We start from the raw sequence: 19,987 nt of genomic DNA on the forward strand, positions 1-19,987 counted from the left end.
GTACACTTTTTATACCCACTGTAGTCCAAAAGCTTTGTGGGCTATTAAACTTTGTTTCATTGTGTTCCCGAGTTCGTCAAGTGTTTCCTTCACTGCGTTTTCTATATCACAGAGCCAGAAAATCAAAAAGCAAAGTTTTCCAGCCTGTATCCCTAAAACAACTGCAACCATAGTTTATAGTTAGGTGGGACCATAGTGTGGATCCAAAAACTGGGGTTTTACCCTCATTTCTCATATGTGATGGCAGGATGGCCGAGCTGTGCAGAGATTACTGCTGCTGCCTTGCACCACGTGGTTATGCAATTTGGTTCTTAGCTGTGTGCTTTCTGTACACAATATATATGCAGTCCTGTGTCTGTCTGGGGTTCTTCCAGGTGCTTCAGTTTTCTCTGACATCCTAAAGATATGTAGTAGGTGAATAGTTGATCCTCCAAATTGCTCAAGGTGTGTAAGTTATGCTTAAGTGCATGCATATATGTGACTGATTGTGTGTCCCATTATGGTCTGGCAACCTGTCTAGAATTAGTTTCTCTGTCTTGCACAAATGAGTGACTGGATAGCTTTTACTCTCATATGGCCTTGAAATGGATTGCAGAGAATGAACACATGAATAACAGAACAAGTATATGGTACTGAAATAGGGTGTAAGATTAAGATCTGCCTTTTGATTTCAGGTTGGAAAGACCTCTGTCTGTCAGTCTGTCTGTTATGTAGGTGTAGTATAGATGTAATTGACCTCAGTGTCAGTGGCAGCCACTACAACCTCAGCAGTACTGGAGTATTATGAAAATGGCTTGCTGCAGAGTTCTGCACTTGATGTACACAGCTGAGGTCAAAATCATAAAGGACAAGGTACAGGGGCTTTGCCAAAGTTCAAGTGTGCGGAGACTAGAGCATACAGAATAAGGTGTGTTACCACAGCAACATTCCTCGGTTCAGAGGGTTACTAGACTACAGCATACGGAATGAGGTGTGTTACCACAGCAACATCCCCCCCACCCCCAGCCCAGAAAACCACAGTGAAAAACTTCTCAAAAGCGAACTTCTCACTTCTCAAAACCGAAGTGGAATCCTTCAAGGCCCCAGGGCCAGTGGAAACTATGGCCCAAATTGCAGAATCCTATATAAATGCATTCTACAGACATCTCCAGGAATGCATGGATCATGCTATCCCAAACAAAACCAAGACCCAATCATCCAAAGGCAGGCGTCCAGTCTGGTGTACCCCTGCCATAAATAAACTGTACAACAGAAGGAGGAAACTACTACATGACAGAGCAAAATCCCTAATAGGGAAGGCATCTCTGATCAGTACTAGCAAAAAATTACGATGTCTCATAAAATCCTCCAAGGCCAGCTTCGAGGGAAAAATTGCACAGGACACCAAAGACAATCATAATGCTTTTTTCAGTTATGTTAGAAACCTGGGATGCAACTCCCAGACTTGTTCTGAGTTGATTCTAAACGACAAAAAATACACTGAACCCACAGACATCGCCAATATCCTGGCAGACAGGTTCAGTTCAAACTTCTCCACCCCCTCCCTCCCAAAAGAGCAAGTATCTATCCCGGCAGAGGGCTGTCTCCCAAACATCTCAGATGCTCAGGTGAAGGCTGCCCTCTCCAAAGCAAAAAACACTGCTTCCATGGGACCAGATGGCGTCCCAGGTTGCGTCCTACATGAACTCCAAGAAGAACTAATCCCTCAAATAAAACAGCTATACAATCTCAGCCTCACTACAGGATATATGCCCACAGAATGGCGTACAGCAACAGTGGTCCCACTCCACAAAGGTGGAGCCTCTACGGACCCTGGAAACTATCACCCATAAGCCTGACTAGCTTAGTCTGCAAGGCTATGGAGAGGATCATCATGGAGCTCATAAAGACATTGGGGACCTACAGACACTAGATCCTACCCAGTTCGGCTTTGTCAAGGGCAGATCCTGCCTTTTGAACCTGGTTCACTTCTTTGAAACAGTCACCAAAGCCATAGATGAAGGGAAGGTAGCCCACACAGCCTATCTGGACCTTGCAAAGGCATTTGACACAATACCCCACTCGGGCATCATAGATAAGCTATCCAGCTTAAATATAAACCCCTATGTCACAAGATGGGTCGCAAACTGGCTCAAAGACAGAACCCACAGAGTGAGAGTTGCTGGAGCCATGTCAGACTCGAAACCGGTCACAAGTGGCGTCCCACGGGGTTCTGTCCTGGGATCACTCTTGTTTGGTATATACTTTTCCGAGGTACAGGCAAACGTGGGAGGACTATGGCTCACCAAGTTCGCAGACAACTGCAAACTGGGCGCCATAATCAACTCTCCAACTGACACAAACATCCTTTAAAAAGGTCTCACAGAGACAGATAACTGGTGCCATTGCCATGGTTTAAAGCTAAATGCCATAAAATGTATAGTCATACCCTTTGGCAAAAACAATGTGCCCACAAATTACCACATAGGCAGAAACCCATTAAGTACAGAGAAAGTTATTAGGGACCTGGGGACCCAAGTTGATAGCAATCTCTCCTTTGAAAACCACATCTCCAAAGTGGTTAGAAAGACCTTCTACATAGCCCACCTCATCACGAAGGGTTTCACATCTAGATCAAGAGAGGTAATCGTGCCCCTTTATTCATCCCTCATCAGGCCCATATCAGGCCCATCATAGAATACAATGCCCCTTTTGGGATGTACCTTACCAGACACCTGCAGCAATTAGAAAGACCCCAAAAGTATCTCACCAAGAGGATCAAGGGTCTCAAACAGATGCCATATGCTGCTCGGTTAAAAAAACTCCAGCTCTGCTCAGTTGCATACCGCCTACTTCGAGGCGATCTATACCTGACATACAAAGCTATGTCAAATCCAGAATTAATGGACATGTTCCACCTCAGTAAATCTAAATCCCTTAGAGCCACACGCTCGAGGGACTTGAACCTCAGCACAGAAATAAATAGAACTTGCTGGAGGGACAGGTTCATAACCCAGAGGCTCCCTTCGCTCTGGAATAGAATTCCAGTTCATGTGAGGCAGAGCACCTCACTGAATCTCTTCAAGAAGAATCTCGATAAGTGGATGGGGGATCGTAGGTTTGTCCCAGGGATTACTCCCATGTCACTATTAGACAGAGGCACAGTAAACTAAACCTTAAAATTGGCACAGTATACTCAAATCAAGGGGTGGCATAAGCCATACAGAATCGGGCTAGGCTTATAATTGCCCCAGGGCAGATAGCCTAGTATGAACCTATGAACCTTCCTCGGTTCAGAGGGTTACTAGACTACAGCATACGGAATGAGGTGCGTTAGCACAGCAACATTCCTAGGTTCATAAGGTTACTAAACTAGAGTATACGGAATACGATTTGTTATCACAGCAACAATCCTACGTGCATAGGATTACTAGGCATACAGTCTGAAAGACCATAAAGAAGTCTAACCCAAATTCCCAACTGCTCCAAAGCACTGTCAGTTTAAGTGATTTGCTCAAGGCCACACAACAGGCAAGTGAAGGTTGACAGAATCAAACCCTGTACCACAGGAAGTAGCTCATTAACAGATCACGGCCTTAATCCTCTCTTGCTGCTAGATTATTTTTTCCTCAAAAAGAAGCATATAGTTTTAACAATGGCTGTTAGTGTGTCCCAAAGGGGACAGATGACCATCAAGGTTAACATCCACATTTTATACAAGGAGCAAAAACTTTTAGTTATGTACTCACCATAACTTCAGATGTTTGGGATCCATCTCGCCTACATTCTGACTGATGGGTTATGCCAAAGAGCGAAGTCTCTTATTGGCTGAGCTTACTATATCCCAGGATGCACCGCTACCAGTCCCCCAGATCTAGTTTGTCCGCATACATGCACACACGCATGCACTGCTTATCTAACAATGACAGATGATACAAGATAAAAAACAGTAGAACCCAAACCGCTCAATCTCTTCTGATCTCCAAGGCAGGAAGGAGATGGATCCCAAACATCTGAAGTTATGGTGAGTACATAACTAAAAGATGTTATGTGATCCTATCTCGCCTACATTCTGACTGATGGGACAGCGTCCCTAGCACCTAAATCCTGGGTGGCTCACTGGAAAACACTCCTGAGTACCGTGGAACCAAATGATGCTTTAGATGCCACATCCAATTTATAGTGGGAAATGAAAGTGTGGTTGGACCAAGGCACAAATTTCAGAAATAGCGAGCTTGGAATGGAATGCAATAGAGGTAGCCATAGCTCTAGTAGAGTGAGCTTTGACAGATGTTGTAAGTTGCTTATTTGAAGAGGAATAAGCTTGAGTTATGCAATCTCTGATCCATTTGGCAATAGTAGCTTTAGTGATGGATTTACCCAATTTATTATCTGAAAAGGACACAAACAATTGATCTGTTTTCCAACTTTGCTGAGTCCGATCTAGATAGAAGCGCAATTGCCTGTGAACATCCAATGTATGGAAGGTGTATTCCGCTTTGTTTGAAAATTTTGGAAAGAAAACTGGTAGCTCTAAAGATTGTTGGAGACAGAGATTAGAGCAAACTTTTGTGACAAAAGATGGATTAGGTCTAAGTGATACTCTATCCTTGTGAAAAATCAAGTACGGTGGTTTGATAGATAGGGCTTGAAGTTCTGAAACTCTTCTTGCAGAGGTAATTGCAATTAAGAAGGCAGTTTTCCAAGACAGATATTTCAACTCACATGTAGCAGCCGGTTCAAAGGGGAAGATGTTAAGGCAAGTACCAAATCAAGATCCCACGGAGGCAGGATGAAAAACTGGGGTCTTAAAAGCACAGCACCTTTCATGAAAGTTTTACATAATCTGCTGCTCATCAACGGTGGGTCTGTGGAATCGTGAAATTTGGAGATAGCTGCTAATTGGACTTTAATAGTAGAGACTGAAGATCCTTGATTAAACAAGGATGTCAAAATTTCAAGACCTCTGGTATCGGGCAGTAATAGGGTCTAATCCTCTGAGTTGAGCCCAGATAGCAAACCTTTCCACTTACTGTGATACAACTTTAGTGGTGGGTTTGTGGGCTGAAGATAAAATGTGAATAACTTCCGGGTCCAAGGTGTGATTTCTGACTATAGTCGGAAGTGGAGGAGCCAAGCTGTTAATTTCAAAGTGTGAAGGGACTGGTGCTGTTGTCCCGACTGATGAACCAGAAGGTCCGGAATTAGGTCCAAGAACCAAGGACCGTCCAGAGCATATTTCTGTAGGTAGGGGAACCATACCTGACGAGGCCAGATTAGAATCATTGTGGACCCCAATTGGGAAGCTTTCTGGATGACTTTGGGGAGGAGTGCAATCGGAGGAAAAGCATAAAGCAGTCCTGTTGGCCAAGGCTGGACTAGAGCATCCGTAGCTGTCTCCCCTTGATGCGGGGTCAAGGAAAAGAACCTTTCGTGGTGTTGCAAACAGGTCGCAGAATCCCCCATCTTTTGAAAATCTGAGCTGCTACTGTTTCGTTCAGAGACCACTCATGAGGAGAGAGAATAGTCCTGCTCAGTCTGTCTGTCAATACATTGGATTTGCCTGGAATGTGGGTCACTACCAGGAAACGCTTGGTAGCCACTGCCCATTCCCACACCCTCATGGCCTCTCTGCAAAGGGGGTAAGATCTGGTCCCTCCTTGTTTGTTTAGATACCAGACTACCGACATGTTGTCTGTGTGGATGGCGATAATGCCTTGAGGGAGAAACTTGTGGAGGGCTTGTAAGGACAGAAGTACAGCCCTCATTTCCAACACATTGATATGGAGATATGTTTAGCCAAGAACCTTGAACTGACCTGCCCAGACAATGCCCCCCACCCGCCTGGGAGGCATCCGTAGTCAAGGTGGCCACCGGAGTCTTCCCTGATTCAGATTGGATGGCAGAAGCCACCAGCGGAGGTCCCGTTTGCATGTTTCTGTAATCAGTATGTGATGATTGAGGGGAAGATCTTGAAAAGACCATTGTGTCGATAATAGCCACTGGAGAATCCTCATGTGCAACCTTGCCAGAGGAACTAGGAGAACCGTGGCAGACATTGAACTTAGAAGTTGCAGGACCATCCTGGCTGGGGCTTTGGATCTTAGAAGCAGGGCTCGGACCTGATTTTGTAATGTTTGTATCCTTTCGGTAGGAAGGAAGATAATTTTGAGTCTATCTCTGCTCCTATGAATTTTATGCGCTGAGAAGGCAGCAAGACAGACTTTGACCAGTTGAATGTAATTCCCAGGAAACACCCAGGAGATGGTGGCTTGTAGGTTCTCTAGTAGTAGATGCCTGGTGGTGGCAGTCAGCAGCCAGTCGTCCAGATAGGGAAACACTTGGAAAGACTCCTCAGGTGAGCAGTCACTACTGCCAAACACTTGGTGAACACCCTGGGGCTGTGGTGAGACCAAAGGGCAGTGCACAAAATTGGAAATGACTGTCTCCCAGGCTGCCTGGACGCCTGATGTATCGGTATGTGATAATAGGCGTCCTTGAGATCTATGGAGCACATCCAAACATCTTTCTCCAACAATGGGAGAATGGATTGTAAAGTGACCATTCGAATTTGGACTTCATGACGGACTGGTTTAGTTTGCTGAGATCCAAAATGGGTCTCAGGTCCCCTGTCTTTTGGCACTAAAAGAACCTTGAGTAATTTCCGGATCCGATCTGGTCTATGACTCCTTTTCTAGCAGCTTTGAGGCTTCTACGGCTGCAATTTCCCTTGACTGGGTGGTGGGTCCGGGATGTTTTTGGACGGTGGGGTGAGTGTGTGAAGGGAATGGTGTAACCTCCGGCAATAAGCACCCATCTGTCCTGAGTAATAGCCTCCCAGGCTTTCAGGTGCTTGCACCCGACTGGCTCGAGCAGCACAGCCGGGCAATCCCTCATGGAGGGAGGCTGAAGAGCCACGAAAGGACTCCCAGAAAAATTTCCCGCTCTGCCTCTGGATGGGGAATCTTCCTGCTGTTGAGGAAAGAATTTCTGTGATTTCTCCTCTTTAGCCTTGGGATAAGGCCGGAGTGGAATAACGCAGATAAAGTCTTTCCCTCCTGCTCACAGCGGTAAGAGTGTCTTTACCTTGGGTCCAAACAAAGAGGACCCATCAGACTTGAAGGCCTCCGAGCCAGGTTTGTCTCTGAAATGAGCCTCATGGACGAGTTAGAAATCGAGGTAAGGATAGCCAACTGAGAGCTAACCGACTGGGCTAGCTGCTCAGGTAGGTTACCTGAGAGGGAGTCTGAGAGCTCCTTGACCAGATCCCTCTGTAGTCTGGTGAAATGTGCCAAATAATTCAGGGACCTCAGAGTCAGGGTGTCCATGCTCCTAGACTCCTTATTAGGAGGATGGATGGACGTTGAAGCCTCTGCCACGAGCAGATGCCACCACCATGGCATCTACAGCCACGCCTTCGTTAAGAACGGTGGAGCAGACAAAAATTTGTTAGGGCGAGAAGGCACTGGTTCCACAGTATCTGGATCAAACCAAATCCAGGAGCTCGGCGGAGACACCCAGGAGGCGGAGGGCTGAGAGGCCTTGAGGAACACCGACTCATCAGCGGAGGGGGTTTGGAATTTGAGGATCTCTAGAATGTCTGCAAATGAGACATCATCCGAGGATGACATCATCAAGATCAGTGTCCGATGTAAGAGACTCATCGGGGAGTCCACGTGCTTCCTCTTGCACGATCTCTTCCTTAGACAACTCCGAAAGACCCTCAGGAGGAGGGGAACCCCAGTGGGGTAACCTCAGGCCCCCCAGTCTCCATGCCCAGAAGACTTGGCCAAGGCATTCCTCATAGCTCTGAAGGCAGGACCCCAGAATCCTGGGAGGGTCCAGTCTCCGGAGCCATGATAGCAGACGGAAGTGGAGGCTTGGAACCGACAGCATTGGTCCCGATCTCCACTGGCTCCATCAGCACCTGCGTCGGAGGAGGAATGGCAATGGAATAAACAAATTTCTGAAAGACTGGGGACTGGAAAAGTCTTTGGAGCACCCTGTCTATGTCCGAATCTGACATCCTTGATGACCTGGAAGAGAATCAGTGGAGCCGATGAAGGTGATTTAGCAGGAGAAGGAGAAGAGGGTTTAATAAGGCCTTTAATATAAGTTTATTTTTCCTGCAAATGTTTAGAGAGTGGTCATCTGTGATTGACATCTTGAAACTGCACTTAGTGCACTTTTAAAATCCTGAAGGCCTAGGAGCCTGTGACATAATGGCAACCAATTAGTGTAACTAGCCAAAACCAAACACACTAACAATGACAGAAAAATTTCTTCTCTTTTCTTTTTTTTAAACAAAGGCTGTCACAAATAGACAAGAATAACCAAAGGGTCCAAAACCCTAAGTAAAAGGGACTAAAACAACAACGGACTGACAGGGGAAGGCCCTTAAACTCAAAGGGGACCTCTGGTCAGTTCACTACACAAAAACTTTACAGAAAATGCTCACTCAAACACAAAAACACAAGACAGCTGTTAAAACAGCTTTTTGTTGAAGAATTAGGAAATTCCTGACAGGAAAGTAAGTGAAGAAAACACTACTTAGCTCAGCCAGCTCGAGACTGCTTGTTAGCAGATCTGGGGACTGGTAGCGGTGCATCCTGGGATATAGTAAGCTCAGCCAATAAGAGACTTGAGCCGAGGATCAGCTCCGAACCCATCAGTCAGAATGTAGGCGAGATAGGATCACATAACATCGTCTACTTATTCCTGCCAAATATACAAACACAAGGGAAGCATTTAGAGCTACATAAGGCCTCAAGTCCACTGTAAGCATGCCCACTATACCAGTGTTTGCAGGATTAAGTCTCACATCCATGCTGCCCTCCTGTTAAGAAGATACCAAAGTGCACCTTTAGAGTTTCTGTGCTACAGTCTGAAGCTGCGGCTTACTCCTATTTGTTACATTGTATTGGAGAAGGAGCTAAATCTCATACAAAAATGAACACCATTTCAAAAAAGAAAGCTACTCCTGTATCTTCCCCCGACTATGTCCTTGCACTCAGCAGCCTTCTGTGAGCTGAGGGATTCTAACTGTTCCAGAACTACAAAAAACCCTGGTCCGGCTTGGGTCCAAAAGGAGAACTTCCAGCAGGACTCAACGGTGGTCAGAGGAGGCTTTTTTTGTGTTATACTATACAAACAATAAATCATTTAGCGGTACAAGAGTTGTAGTGTAACATCTAAATATAGGCTTGGTATAACAGATGGTTTAGCTGCCTTAATTTCTTACATTTTACAATTACAAGTGTCACTACCTCTCATCAGCAGAGACATGTAGATGTGTCATTGTGGACATACATTGCAGCATCCAAAAAACAAAAATAATTTGTACCTCTCCATGAAAATTCCTTCTCAAAATGAATTAAAGATGAATTTCTAAATCTAAACTCCACATTTATGGGCAGCAGACTAATAAAATCTGAAACATGCAATATGTTTGTACCCTGTAAAAGGATTTTCTTTCACTAAGTATGCAAATCAAGTGTGACCCAACCTTAAACTCTTTTTTACAGCTGAGAAGTCACCTCAGCACTTGCAGGTAATGATAAAACTGTGAGTGCAGAGATAACCTGTTTCTCCTGTATCCTTCATTTTCCTTAGAGCACAGTTATGGGATGGGGTAATATCAGGATAGTGGGTCTTTGGGTGCTGGAGCCTAGACTCATTTTTCAGACTGCCTCTGTCCATAAGAGACATGGGAAATACCCCAAGAGTGAATTTATTGTTCCCCATCCATTTATCCAAATTCTTTTTGAAGAGGGTGAGAGACGTGCTTTGTTTTACGAAGATGGAAAGTTTAATTCCACAGACGAGGTAGCCTTTGGGATATGAATCTGTCTCTCCAGCAAGTTCTGTTAGAGTCACAAATAAGGTTCAGTTCCATGGAATGCGTTACCTTGTATAATTTTTCTTGTGAACATGTAACATTTTCATCAGGGCTGGATCAGAGAATGCCTTGTAGGTCAGACATAAGTCCCTCGGCTCTCAATAAACAACATGAGACGGAGTAAATGGGTAAGGCCTTTAGTCAGTCTGCATAAGACATGTGTCTTACACTTTGTACTCTTTTAGTGAGAAACCTCTGGGGGCACTCCAGTTTATGCCTGGTTAGGTACATGTAGAAAGGAGCACTGTACTCTATTATAGGCCCGATTAGGGCTGAGTACAACGGCACTATGACCTCCTTTGATCTTGATGCCATGCCTCTACTTATAAGTTGTGCCACACAGAAGAATATTCTCAATACTGTAGCTACCTGGTGGTCAAAATTTAGGTTACTATCTATCTGTGTTCCTAGGTCTCTCACCACTGACTGGGTCTATTTTTAGGGGTGTGCTACCAATATTATAATTTGCAGGGATATCTGATTTACTAAAGGGTATGATTATGCATTTTTTAGCATTTCGTCTGAGACCATGGTTTTGGCACCAGTCATTTGCCATTTTTAGGCCCATTTGTAGGATGTCAACATCATCTGGGGATTCAGTGGTTGCTCCCAGCTTACAGATGTCAGCAAACTTGGTGAGCCAGAGGCCCCCAACATTTGTCTTCACTTCAGAGAAGTATATACCAAACAGAAGTGGGCCCAACATTCAGCCCTCTGGGACACTGCTAGTAACAGGTTTCTTTTCGGAAGTGGATTCATTTATCCAGACAACATGTACCCTGTCAGTAAGCCAGTTGGCTATCCATCTGATGATGTACGGGTTTATGCCTAACTCATAGGTTCATAAGTAGGTACTAGGCTATTGGCACAAGGGCCTACATAAGCCTAGCCAACAAGGTTCCTTGGCTTACGCCACCCAAGAAAGTTATTTTCCTGTGCCACTGTCGAGCAGAGACACAGAAGTGATCCCCGGAGTGCATTTCTTATTTCCCATCCACTCATCAAGATTTTTCTTGAAGAGTGCTAATGAAGAACTTTGCTTGACATAGATGGGTAGCATGTTCCAGAGTATGGGAAGTCTCTGGGACAGGAATCTATCCCTCCAGCATGTACTGTTTATTGTGGTAACAAGGTTTTGGTCCCTAGAGCATGTAGCTCGAAGGGATTGGGATTTCTTTAGGTGTAGCATGTCCAACAGTTCTGGGTTTGACATAGCTTTATATTTTAGGCAGAGATCACCTCGGAGTAGGCGATATGCTACGGAGTAAAACTGGAGTTTTTTGAGATGGTCAGTGTAGGGCATTTGTTTGAGGCCAGGGGCATTGTACTCTATAATGGGTCTAATGAGTGGCGAGTAGAGGGGAATAATGACCTATTTTTTCCTGGATGAGAACCCTTTTATGATGAGGTGTGCCACGTAGAAGGACTTCCTGACTACTGTGGCAATGTGACTATCAAAGGAGAGACTACTGTCCACCTGGGTCCCAAGGTCTCTTATCACACATTCGGTATTAAGTAGATTGCTGCCTATGTGGTAGTTCATGGGAACAGAGTTTTTACCAAAGGGGATGACACTGCACTTTTTGGCATTGAGCTTGAGGCCATGGCTCTGACACCAGGCATCTGTCTCAGCAAGGTCCTTCTGTCAGATGTCCACATCATTTGGGGACTTGACTATGGCTCCTAGTTTGAATAAGTTTATCTATGATCTCCGAGTGGAGGACTGTGTCAAAAGCTTTGGCCACGTCCAGATAAGCAGTGTGTACCATTTTACCCTCATCCATGGCCCTAGTGACGTTTCTCAAAGAAGTCCACCAGATTAAGCAGGCAAGACCTCCCTTTGACAAAGCAAAATTGGGTCTGGTCCAGTTTTTGGAGAGTTCCTATGTCACTATTGATCAGGTCCATGATAATTCTCTTGCAGATGAGACTGGTCAAGCTTATGGGTCTGTAGTTCCCTGGGTCAGTTGACGGGCCCCCTTTGTGCAGAGGGATGACTGTTGCAGTCCTCCATTCCTCTAGGACAAAGCCCATTCTGAGGCTGTGGTTAAACAGGGTTTCTAGTGGCCCTAACAGATTCTGTTTTAAGCTGTTTAAGTAGCAAAGTAGCATCCTGGAATGTTGTCATGACTAATTGAGTCTGTGTTTTTGTCTTTAGCGAGTGCAGTAAGGACCTGTTCCCTCATAATGACTGGTAGGGGGATGGTAGCAGGTATTTCTTTGAGTGTAGTAGGAGGTGATGGGGGAGAAGTTTGAATTGAACTTGTCATCCAGCAGGTTTACTGTAGTTTCAGGCTGGGTGCAAGTGTTTCCATTCATGATTAACTCGGCACATTGATGAGCATTTTCCCTGAGGTTATGAACATAATTTTAAAAAGCCTTATGGTTATCTTTCACCTGGGAGGCTATCTTTGCCTCAGAGTTTGTTTTGGCATATTTGACCAGTTCTCTAATTTGTTTGTTTAGACTGGTGACTATCTTTTTGCACTGATTTGACTGCTCCTTCTTGGCTATGGAGAAGATTTTTTTTTCCTTTTGTTGAAAAGCCTATTTATACTGGGGATCCACCAGGGTGGTTTATTTTTGCCAGTAATCATAGGTTTGACTCAGACTGTTACTGCCTCCTCTATGCAGCTATGAATGTAATTGCACAGTGCTTTTATGCACAGCTCAGAGTAGGCCCCAGTGTCATCCAGGTTCAGCAAGACTTGGAAGTTTAATAAGTTGTCACTTAGTTTGAAGTAATTCGCCTTAGCAAAGTTCTTAACAAGTTTGGAGTTTGATAGGGGTTCTAAGATAGTTTTAATACTAAAGAAGATGATTTCGTAATCAGATCTTACCAGGGAGGAGTTAATGCATGGGAGGGTGCAGCATCCCCCCAGTGCGTGAGTACAGTACAGAGCTGATTATCCAAACTAATTGTGACCTAGGGTAGTTCGGATAGTCAGACCGTTTGGATAATCAAACATGGATTGAACCAGATAAAAAAACATCTAAAATCTTGTTTTTTCTGCAATCAGGGAACACACTTTTCAACCATTCAGTGATTCCAGTGGACAATAAAGAACATTTTTTCACACACAAGCAGACTACAAGCTCAGAAAAAAAAAACATCCACAAGCAAATACATACAATGTTTACATATTCAGACTTTATTTTTCCTACCCAAAACTTCAAAAGGCTGGGTTCAGATAATTGACATTCGGATAATTGACTCTCTACTGTACTAGGTCTAACAAAATTTTACCTCTAGTTGGAGAGCTAACTTGTTGCTTCAAGGTGTTTGTGTTGATGAAGTCCAAAAACCTCTGAGCAAGTGAATTATGGGTCATATAAGTCTCCCAGTTTATGCAGGAATAATTGTAGTCACCTGATGTGTGTATGACGTTACACTGAATGTTAAGAGATTCCAGTAGGTTTGTGTAGGAAATGTTTTCTTCCAGACTCATGTTAAGGGATCTGTAGCTAGCAAGGATATGATAGGGGATTGCACCAATGGTTAGTCAGACATGGAGTAACTCATGTGAGTCATGTTGTTGGACCAGTTTAGCAGTGTACTTGCCCTTTCTGAAAGCTGAAACACCTCCTCCCTTTGTTTTATTTTGAGCTCAGGGGGATCGAAATGTATGAAAGACATTGTAGCCTTAGAGAGCCAGAGTGCTTTGTATGGATCTGAACCACGTTTCCATGACTGCACACATGTCTGCATTCCCCAGAGTGATAAGTGCTTCAATGGAGTGCAGTTTTTTAACTCCTAGCACACCCTTTACGTAGGTGTGGGTTATTTTTGTTATGTTGGAAGGTTTAACAACTAGGCACAGCCTAAAAAAGGCACTATGGGGTTAGATAAAATTTTTGCCAGTATCCGAAAGCCAAGTGGTGACAAGTGCAGACCATCTCTGGCAAAGCATTGTGGTTTGTTAATCTTGTCTCCCCAGGCTGACAGATATTCGATCTCCTTGTTGTTGACACCAGAAACTAAGCCAATTGTTGAAGTCAATCATTTTTTGCTGGTACTGTGGCAACATCATAGGTGAAGGTAGGATGCTACACAAGGCTAGATTCAAAGCCACCTGGGACACATATTCAGAGAGCTCCTTCATGTTTGTCTTCATATAGTCCAGTGAGGTGCATCTCAGATCATTTATGCCCACATGGATCATAGTGTCATACTGTTATTTGTGGTTTAAAGACCCATGTCCATGCTTGATCTGGCGGATTCTGGCTCCAGACAAACCGCTCACTGTGATCTTCTCCTTGTCTAGCCTGGTAAGGGGGATGCCAGTATGTCATACAATGGAATCCCCAATAACTAGAATGTTTGGCTGTGTGATGTGTTGCCTTATGGGCTCAGAGGCAGGGCTACTACAATTTCCAGAGTTATGTGTTTTGTCAGGTGCTGAGATACTTTTAGGAGGTCTTGGGGTTTGGTTAGTGATTGCCTCCACATATCTGGGTTTATGTGTTTGTTCCTTAGTGTTGGCACTGAGTGTTTTGGTTGCAACGCTGACAGCCTGCTTTGCATTTTGTGTGAGTGTGAGTGTGTGAGAGCTTTGCTTCCAATGACACTGTGCATCTACATCTCACGCACTGTGTTTGTCTGTTCTAAAATGAAATGGTTGTCAGTGAGCATGTGAGGCAGTTACTATGCTGGCTCAGGATGCCCATATCCATCAGGCCAGAAACAGAGAACAGGGAAGTGCCTATCCATTACAGCAGATCCTTAGCAGATGGTAAGGAGTAGGGGAGAGACACTTAAAGATTTTAGTGACAGTGTTTAGTAGTTATACTATAGGATGACCTGCTGTGGTGCTGCCCTCTGCACAAACTGGCAGCTCTTCTAGCAGCTGTAAACAGTGGGAGACTATGGATGGTGTTTCCTACAGCTTCCTACGGCTTTTCCCGATTAGGGGTCACCACAGCAGACCTCCGGTCAACTCATGATTGGCAGTGGATTTTTACGGCGCCGAGTTGCCAGCCCGACACCCAACCTTCAAAGAAGGCACACCCATTCACGCACCTACCTGCATGTCTTTAAACGTCACTCGACCGCAGGAAGGACATGCAGACTCCACACAGCAGGTGGATGGTGTTTCCTACAGACGATTTTAAAATGGAATGGTTTGCTTATATACATGGCATGGGGAACCATGCGCAAACGCAAAGATTTTATACCAGCAGGATGAAAGACTTTTACACAGTTAAACCCTCACGCCAATCAGATAAAGATGCAAATACGCTTTTGACCAGCAGTTTACAACTTGGATGGGTTGCATTCAGCTCTCTGCTACCACCAGAGTTCAGAGAAACCCTATTAATTTAAAACAAACTGGTTTTGAGCTTACGTGCAGTAGTAATGCTTTACAACAAAAGAGGGAATCCCTGCAGTAGCAGGGATCCTTCGAAATAACTTTATGTTCACAAAATACAGCAAGTACATAATGTAAGAAACCTTCAACAACACAGAAAAACTTTAGGATACGTTATGTAGTAAAATAAATGTACAAAATAACTGCTATAAAGTATTTAAAATGTTGTTGTTGTCTTTCGGCCTTTCCCAGTTAAGGGTCACCACAGCAGAACTCCGGTCCGCTAATGATTGGCAGTAGATTTTCACGAACGAAGAGGTGCCAGCTCGACATTCAACCTTCAACGAAGGCACGCCGATTTACGCATGTGTTTCGAACGTCTACCCAACCGCGGGGAGGACATCACATAGAAGGCACTCCCCGCACTCCAGCCGAGAATCGAACAGGAGAACCTCTTGCTGTGAGGCAACAATGCTACCGCTGCACCACCACGGAATAGCTATAAAGTATTTAAAATAATGAATAAAAAACTACCCAAAAGTGAGACATCATATGACTTACTAGCATGGCATCTTACACTCCTCCCTCTCAGACCATGGCTAGCCAGTCCACAGTCACTTACTATATGACATCAGTAATGACATCAACTATTTTTGGGCAACTAATGTTAATGTTGACCCAAACATCTGACTAGAGATCACCACGCAGAACAGATGCACCTATCTGTGAAACAGATGCTCTAATCTTGAAGGTTAGTTCTCTTTTGCAAGTATCTAAAAATAAATCACTCGCAGGTCACCAGATAAAGATGTGGGCAGTTTTAATATAAGGTACTGCCCAATGGTAATATTCTAAATACTATCCTTGTTTATCACTGATGTCATATTTAGGACATTAAGTTACAACTAGTTAATACTGCTGTTAGCATAAGAAATATCTTGGTTAGCATCCAGGGATTGTAAACAGCACAAAACAGATATTTTGGGGATAGGATGTGCAGAGGCATCTGTGTGTGAAAGAAAAGGGAGGGTACATTATCACTTTTAAGCATTCGCTAACATTAATTAACATAGCTTTTTCATGGAGGGATAGCACATGTGTCTAACAGCAAGATCAAATACATTACACTGGCCATTAATTGTTTCACTATGATCACAAACATTGGGAGGTAAACAAAGTTTGATTATTTAGGGCTGGGAGGTGGGTGAGGCAACTGTGTGAAAGCAAAGGGTACTTATTTGACCACTTATATGCAGTCATCAATATAGCTGGTCAGAGAGAGGGAGTATGTGTGTCTGACAACAAACTGAAGTACAGTATCAAAGCTTTAATTTTTCTCACTTTGACCATGATAAAAGACACAGAGGTAAACAGTCAAGAGATGATTACCAGAGGGGTTGGAGGAGTTGATACTCTGACAGCAAAAGGCAGTTACTGATCAGTTGACTGTTGCTATGACTTATCATTGACAGGCTCCACGTGTGTCTGACAGCAACAAGCTGAAATGTATTACTGTGGCCATTGTTTCTTTCACCTTGATCGTAGACAAACAACACAAGTGTGCACAAACAGAAAATGATATTTTTGAAGGAATTCATATTGGGCCCGAAGGTACTGAAAATTACATGTACTTGATCACTTTAAATTATTGTCAATATGGCCTATCAGGGAGGGATAGGCAATAAATAGTCTGGGAGCAATACACTGAAATTCAATACTGTGGGCATTACTTATTTCACTTAGATCATAGCTATCAAAGTTATATGCAGCCAGAAAATGGCTACCTCAGTGCATGTGTTTTAAAGCAATACACTAAAATATACTACTGTTGCATTATTTCTTTCTCATTGATCTCAGTCAAACATTCATGTAGGACAAATCTGAGTGTGGTTATTTCTACAGGGGAGGTGGAAGATTAGAGGTGGGAGACAGAATGTTCATGAAAGCAAAGGACAATTACCTGTCTGTTTAAGTGATCATTGATTTAGCTTGTGAAGGAAGTACAATACATGTGTTTTTCTTTTCGGCTTTTCCCAGTTAGGGGTCGCCACAGTGGAACTCCGGTCCGTTAATGACTGGCAGTAGATTTTTATGGTGCCGAGTTGCCAGCCCGATGCCCAACCTTCAGCGAAGGCATGCCCATTCACGCATGTCTTTCGGAGGCCACTCGACCACGGGGAGGACATGCAGACTCCACACAGAAGGCACTCCAGCTGAGAATTGAACAAGAGAACCTCTTGCTGTGAGGCAACAACACTACCGCTGTACCACCGCGGCTAACCAAGTATAATACATGTGTGTGAAGTTCATTATTTGTTTAAAACTACTCTCACTCAAACATCAAATGAGTACACAACCAGAAAGTGTAAATCCCTTGGAATGGGATGTAATCTGTGCAAGAGAGTGACTGTTACTTGACCACACTTAAACACTTAAAGAATCCTTTGTGTGACTAATCAGGAAAAGCGCAAAAATATGTGTTTGTGGCCATTGTTTCTTATAAAATAATTATCAAAGCATTTATAGATTCATTGGTTCATAGGTAAGTACTAGACTAGCTGCCCTTGCGGGCTATTTTAAGCCTATCTAATTTCCTTTTTGTGCTCAAAATAACCTCATTATAGATTTACCTTACCCATTCCATGGTTGATAATTATCTATTACTCCAATGAAAATAGCTGGGATCATACAATAGATAATTTGAGGGGAGCCATGCATGGGATAAAGCATTTAGGAGTTGCTCTGTCCATTAGTAGTACAGGGGGCAGTCCTGGGGTACATTTCCTGTTTTCCATTCATAGAGCTAAGTTGGACTTGAATATGGACAAGGATGAAATTTGTTTTATGAGGATGGAGAGTGTGTTCCTGAGCAGTGGTATCCTCTCTGTTCAGGATAAACCTGTCCCTCCAAACTATTTTGCTGATGTTGCAGAAGAGGTTTAGGTTCTTAGACCAAGTACTTCTGATGCCATTTGACTAGCTGATGTGTAGTAAATCCATCAGTATTGGGCCAGGGTATGACTTGTATGCCAGACACAGGTCACCTCTTAGCAGTCTGCAGGATACTGAGTATAGTGACAGGGCTTTGAATCGGGCCATGAAGGCATGTTGTTCAAGCCTTGTATTTGGTGGATTTTATTAAGCACCTGAGTTGTTTTTTTTATTTCAGTGACAAGGGCTATAACATTAAGAACTTTTGATAAAAATTCTTTACCTTTTATTAAAAAGCTTGTTGATATTATGGTTCTGCCATATAGGTTTGTTTCTAGTGTTTGCCCTGCACTTGTTCCTATGAAGTACAGCTGCAGCTATACAGCTGTTTATATGTTGGTATAGTGTGGATGTGTACGGTTCTGCATATTTATACAATATTTGTAAAACTAATAATATTTAATATTAATAAGAATAATGCATATTCATAATATTTATGCACGATTTATGTGATTTCTTCATGCTCATATGATGTATTCCCTATCAGGAGGAAGACAGCCTGCAGGGATAAGCAGTGCGTGAAAGAAGCTGTAATTTGTATTTGTGTCACTTTAACAATGCAGTAAATACTCTATGCACACTTTGGGTTACATATTATCACTTTAGTATTATAATTTCACAGTATCTATACTGCAAGTCTTCACATTCAGTTCACAACAAACATGTACCAACAAACATGTACATTTCTATTTTTCTCATAGCAAATAATACATAAAATCATAAATGTACTGTAATGTTATAATATAAGAGCTAAAAATCACTATACACTTGTAATTAATTCCCCACTATATGTACTCTCCCTTACACACCTCACCTCATCTTACTTGGATTATCTCTATCACCTGAATTATTGTAATCTAGTGGAAGTTTTTTTTTTGCTATTGTAAAAAAACAAAAAAATGATAATTATATAACCTTTTATATTTCATGTCTTAATAATGTTACTTGAGTTCTGTTATTAATTTGTGGATCTTTTCTCCCCGGGCCTCCACTGAAAATGGACATGTATGCAGTCGGACTATCCCAGTTAACAAGTGAAAATAAAAATAAAATAAATAAATAAAAATGTTTTCAAGAGTTAGAAATGTTTAGCAGAAAAAACATTAGGAATTCTGAAATGGCAATCAGAACTTCTGTTCAGAACAGAACAACCAAAATACTGTAAATAACTGAATATCCTGATCTTCCCTGCAACACATCAGAACATTTCAAGATCTGTCAGAAATATAACCTCATAACAGCAGGCATCTAAACAGATCTTACAGAACCTCTACAATGTGCTGGAATGCCAAGCAACATTTACTCTGGTTCCACTGGGATAGGAATTTTATTTCTCTTCAAGACATGGAGACTATACAGATGCATCAAAGGTAAAAAGTATACAGAAAAGATACCCTTGTATTACTTAAAGCCTGTCAATTGCCAAAAACCAATGCATGGGGGTACAGTGGTCGTACCAAGTACAGAACTGGGCTGCATTTAAATCCCTAATATCTGAACAGCAGTCTTCATTATGTTTTTTTAGGAAGAAGTTTGAAAGGGAACATTTCGATAACTGTCTCTTAAATATTAAGCATGTACAGTGAAGATTGAAAGGGATATAACACAACTTCAACTCTTCAACAAAGCGACATTCAACATACTGTAACCATGACAGAGGCCCTTTGGATACTTTGTACTATCTACACAGGAAAACACCACACACAAATACACATACACACACACACGCACGCACACACACATGCACACGAGCACACACACGCACACACCATAGTCTACAATTCACTTTTGTGGATAGGTACACCTACTA

The 19,987-nt window shown here is 43.0% G+C and overlaps 1 protein-coding gene across 6 annotated transcripts in view; it reads right to left on the minus strand.

Moving 5' to 3' along the window:
- Positions 1-19,987, minus strand: part of COPZ2 (COPI coat complex subunit zeta 2) — a 670,348-nt gene that overhangs the window by 502,982 nt on the left and 147,379 nt on the right. The window lies entirely within an intron of this gene.

This window comes from Protopterus annectens, chromosome 13.part0 (assembly GCF_019279795.1).
Source record: "Protopterus annectens isolate FY-2018-M chromosome 13.part0, PAN1.0, whole genome shotgun sequence".
NCBI classification, from domain to species: domain Eukaryota; kingdom Metazoa; phylum Chordata; order Ceratodontiformes; family Protopteridae; genus Protopterus; species Protopterus annectens.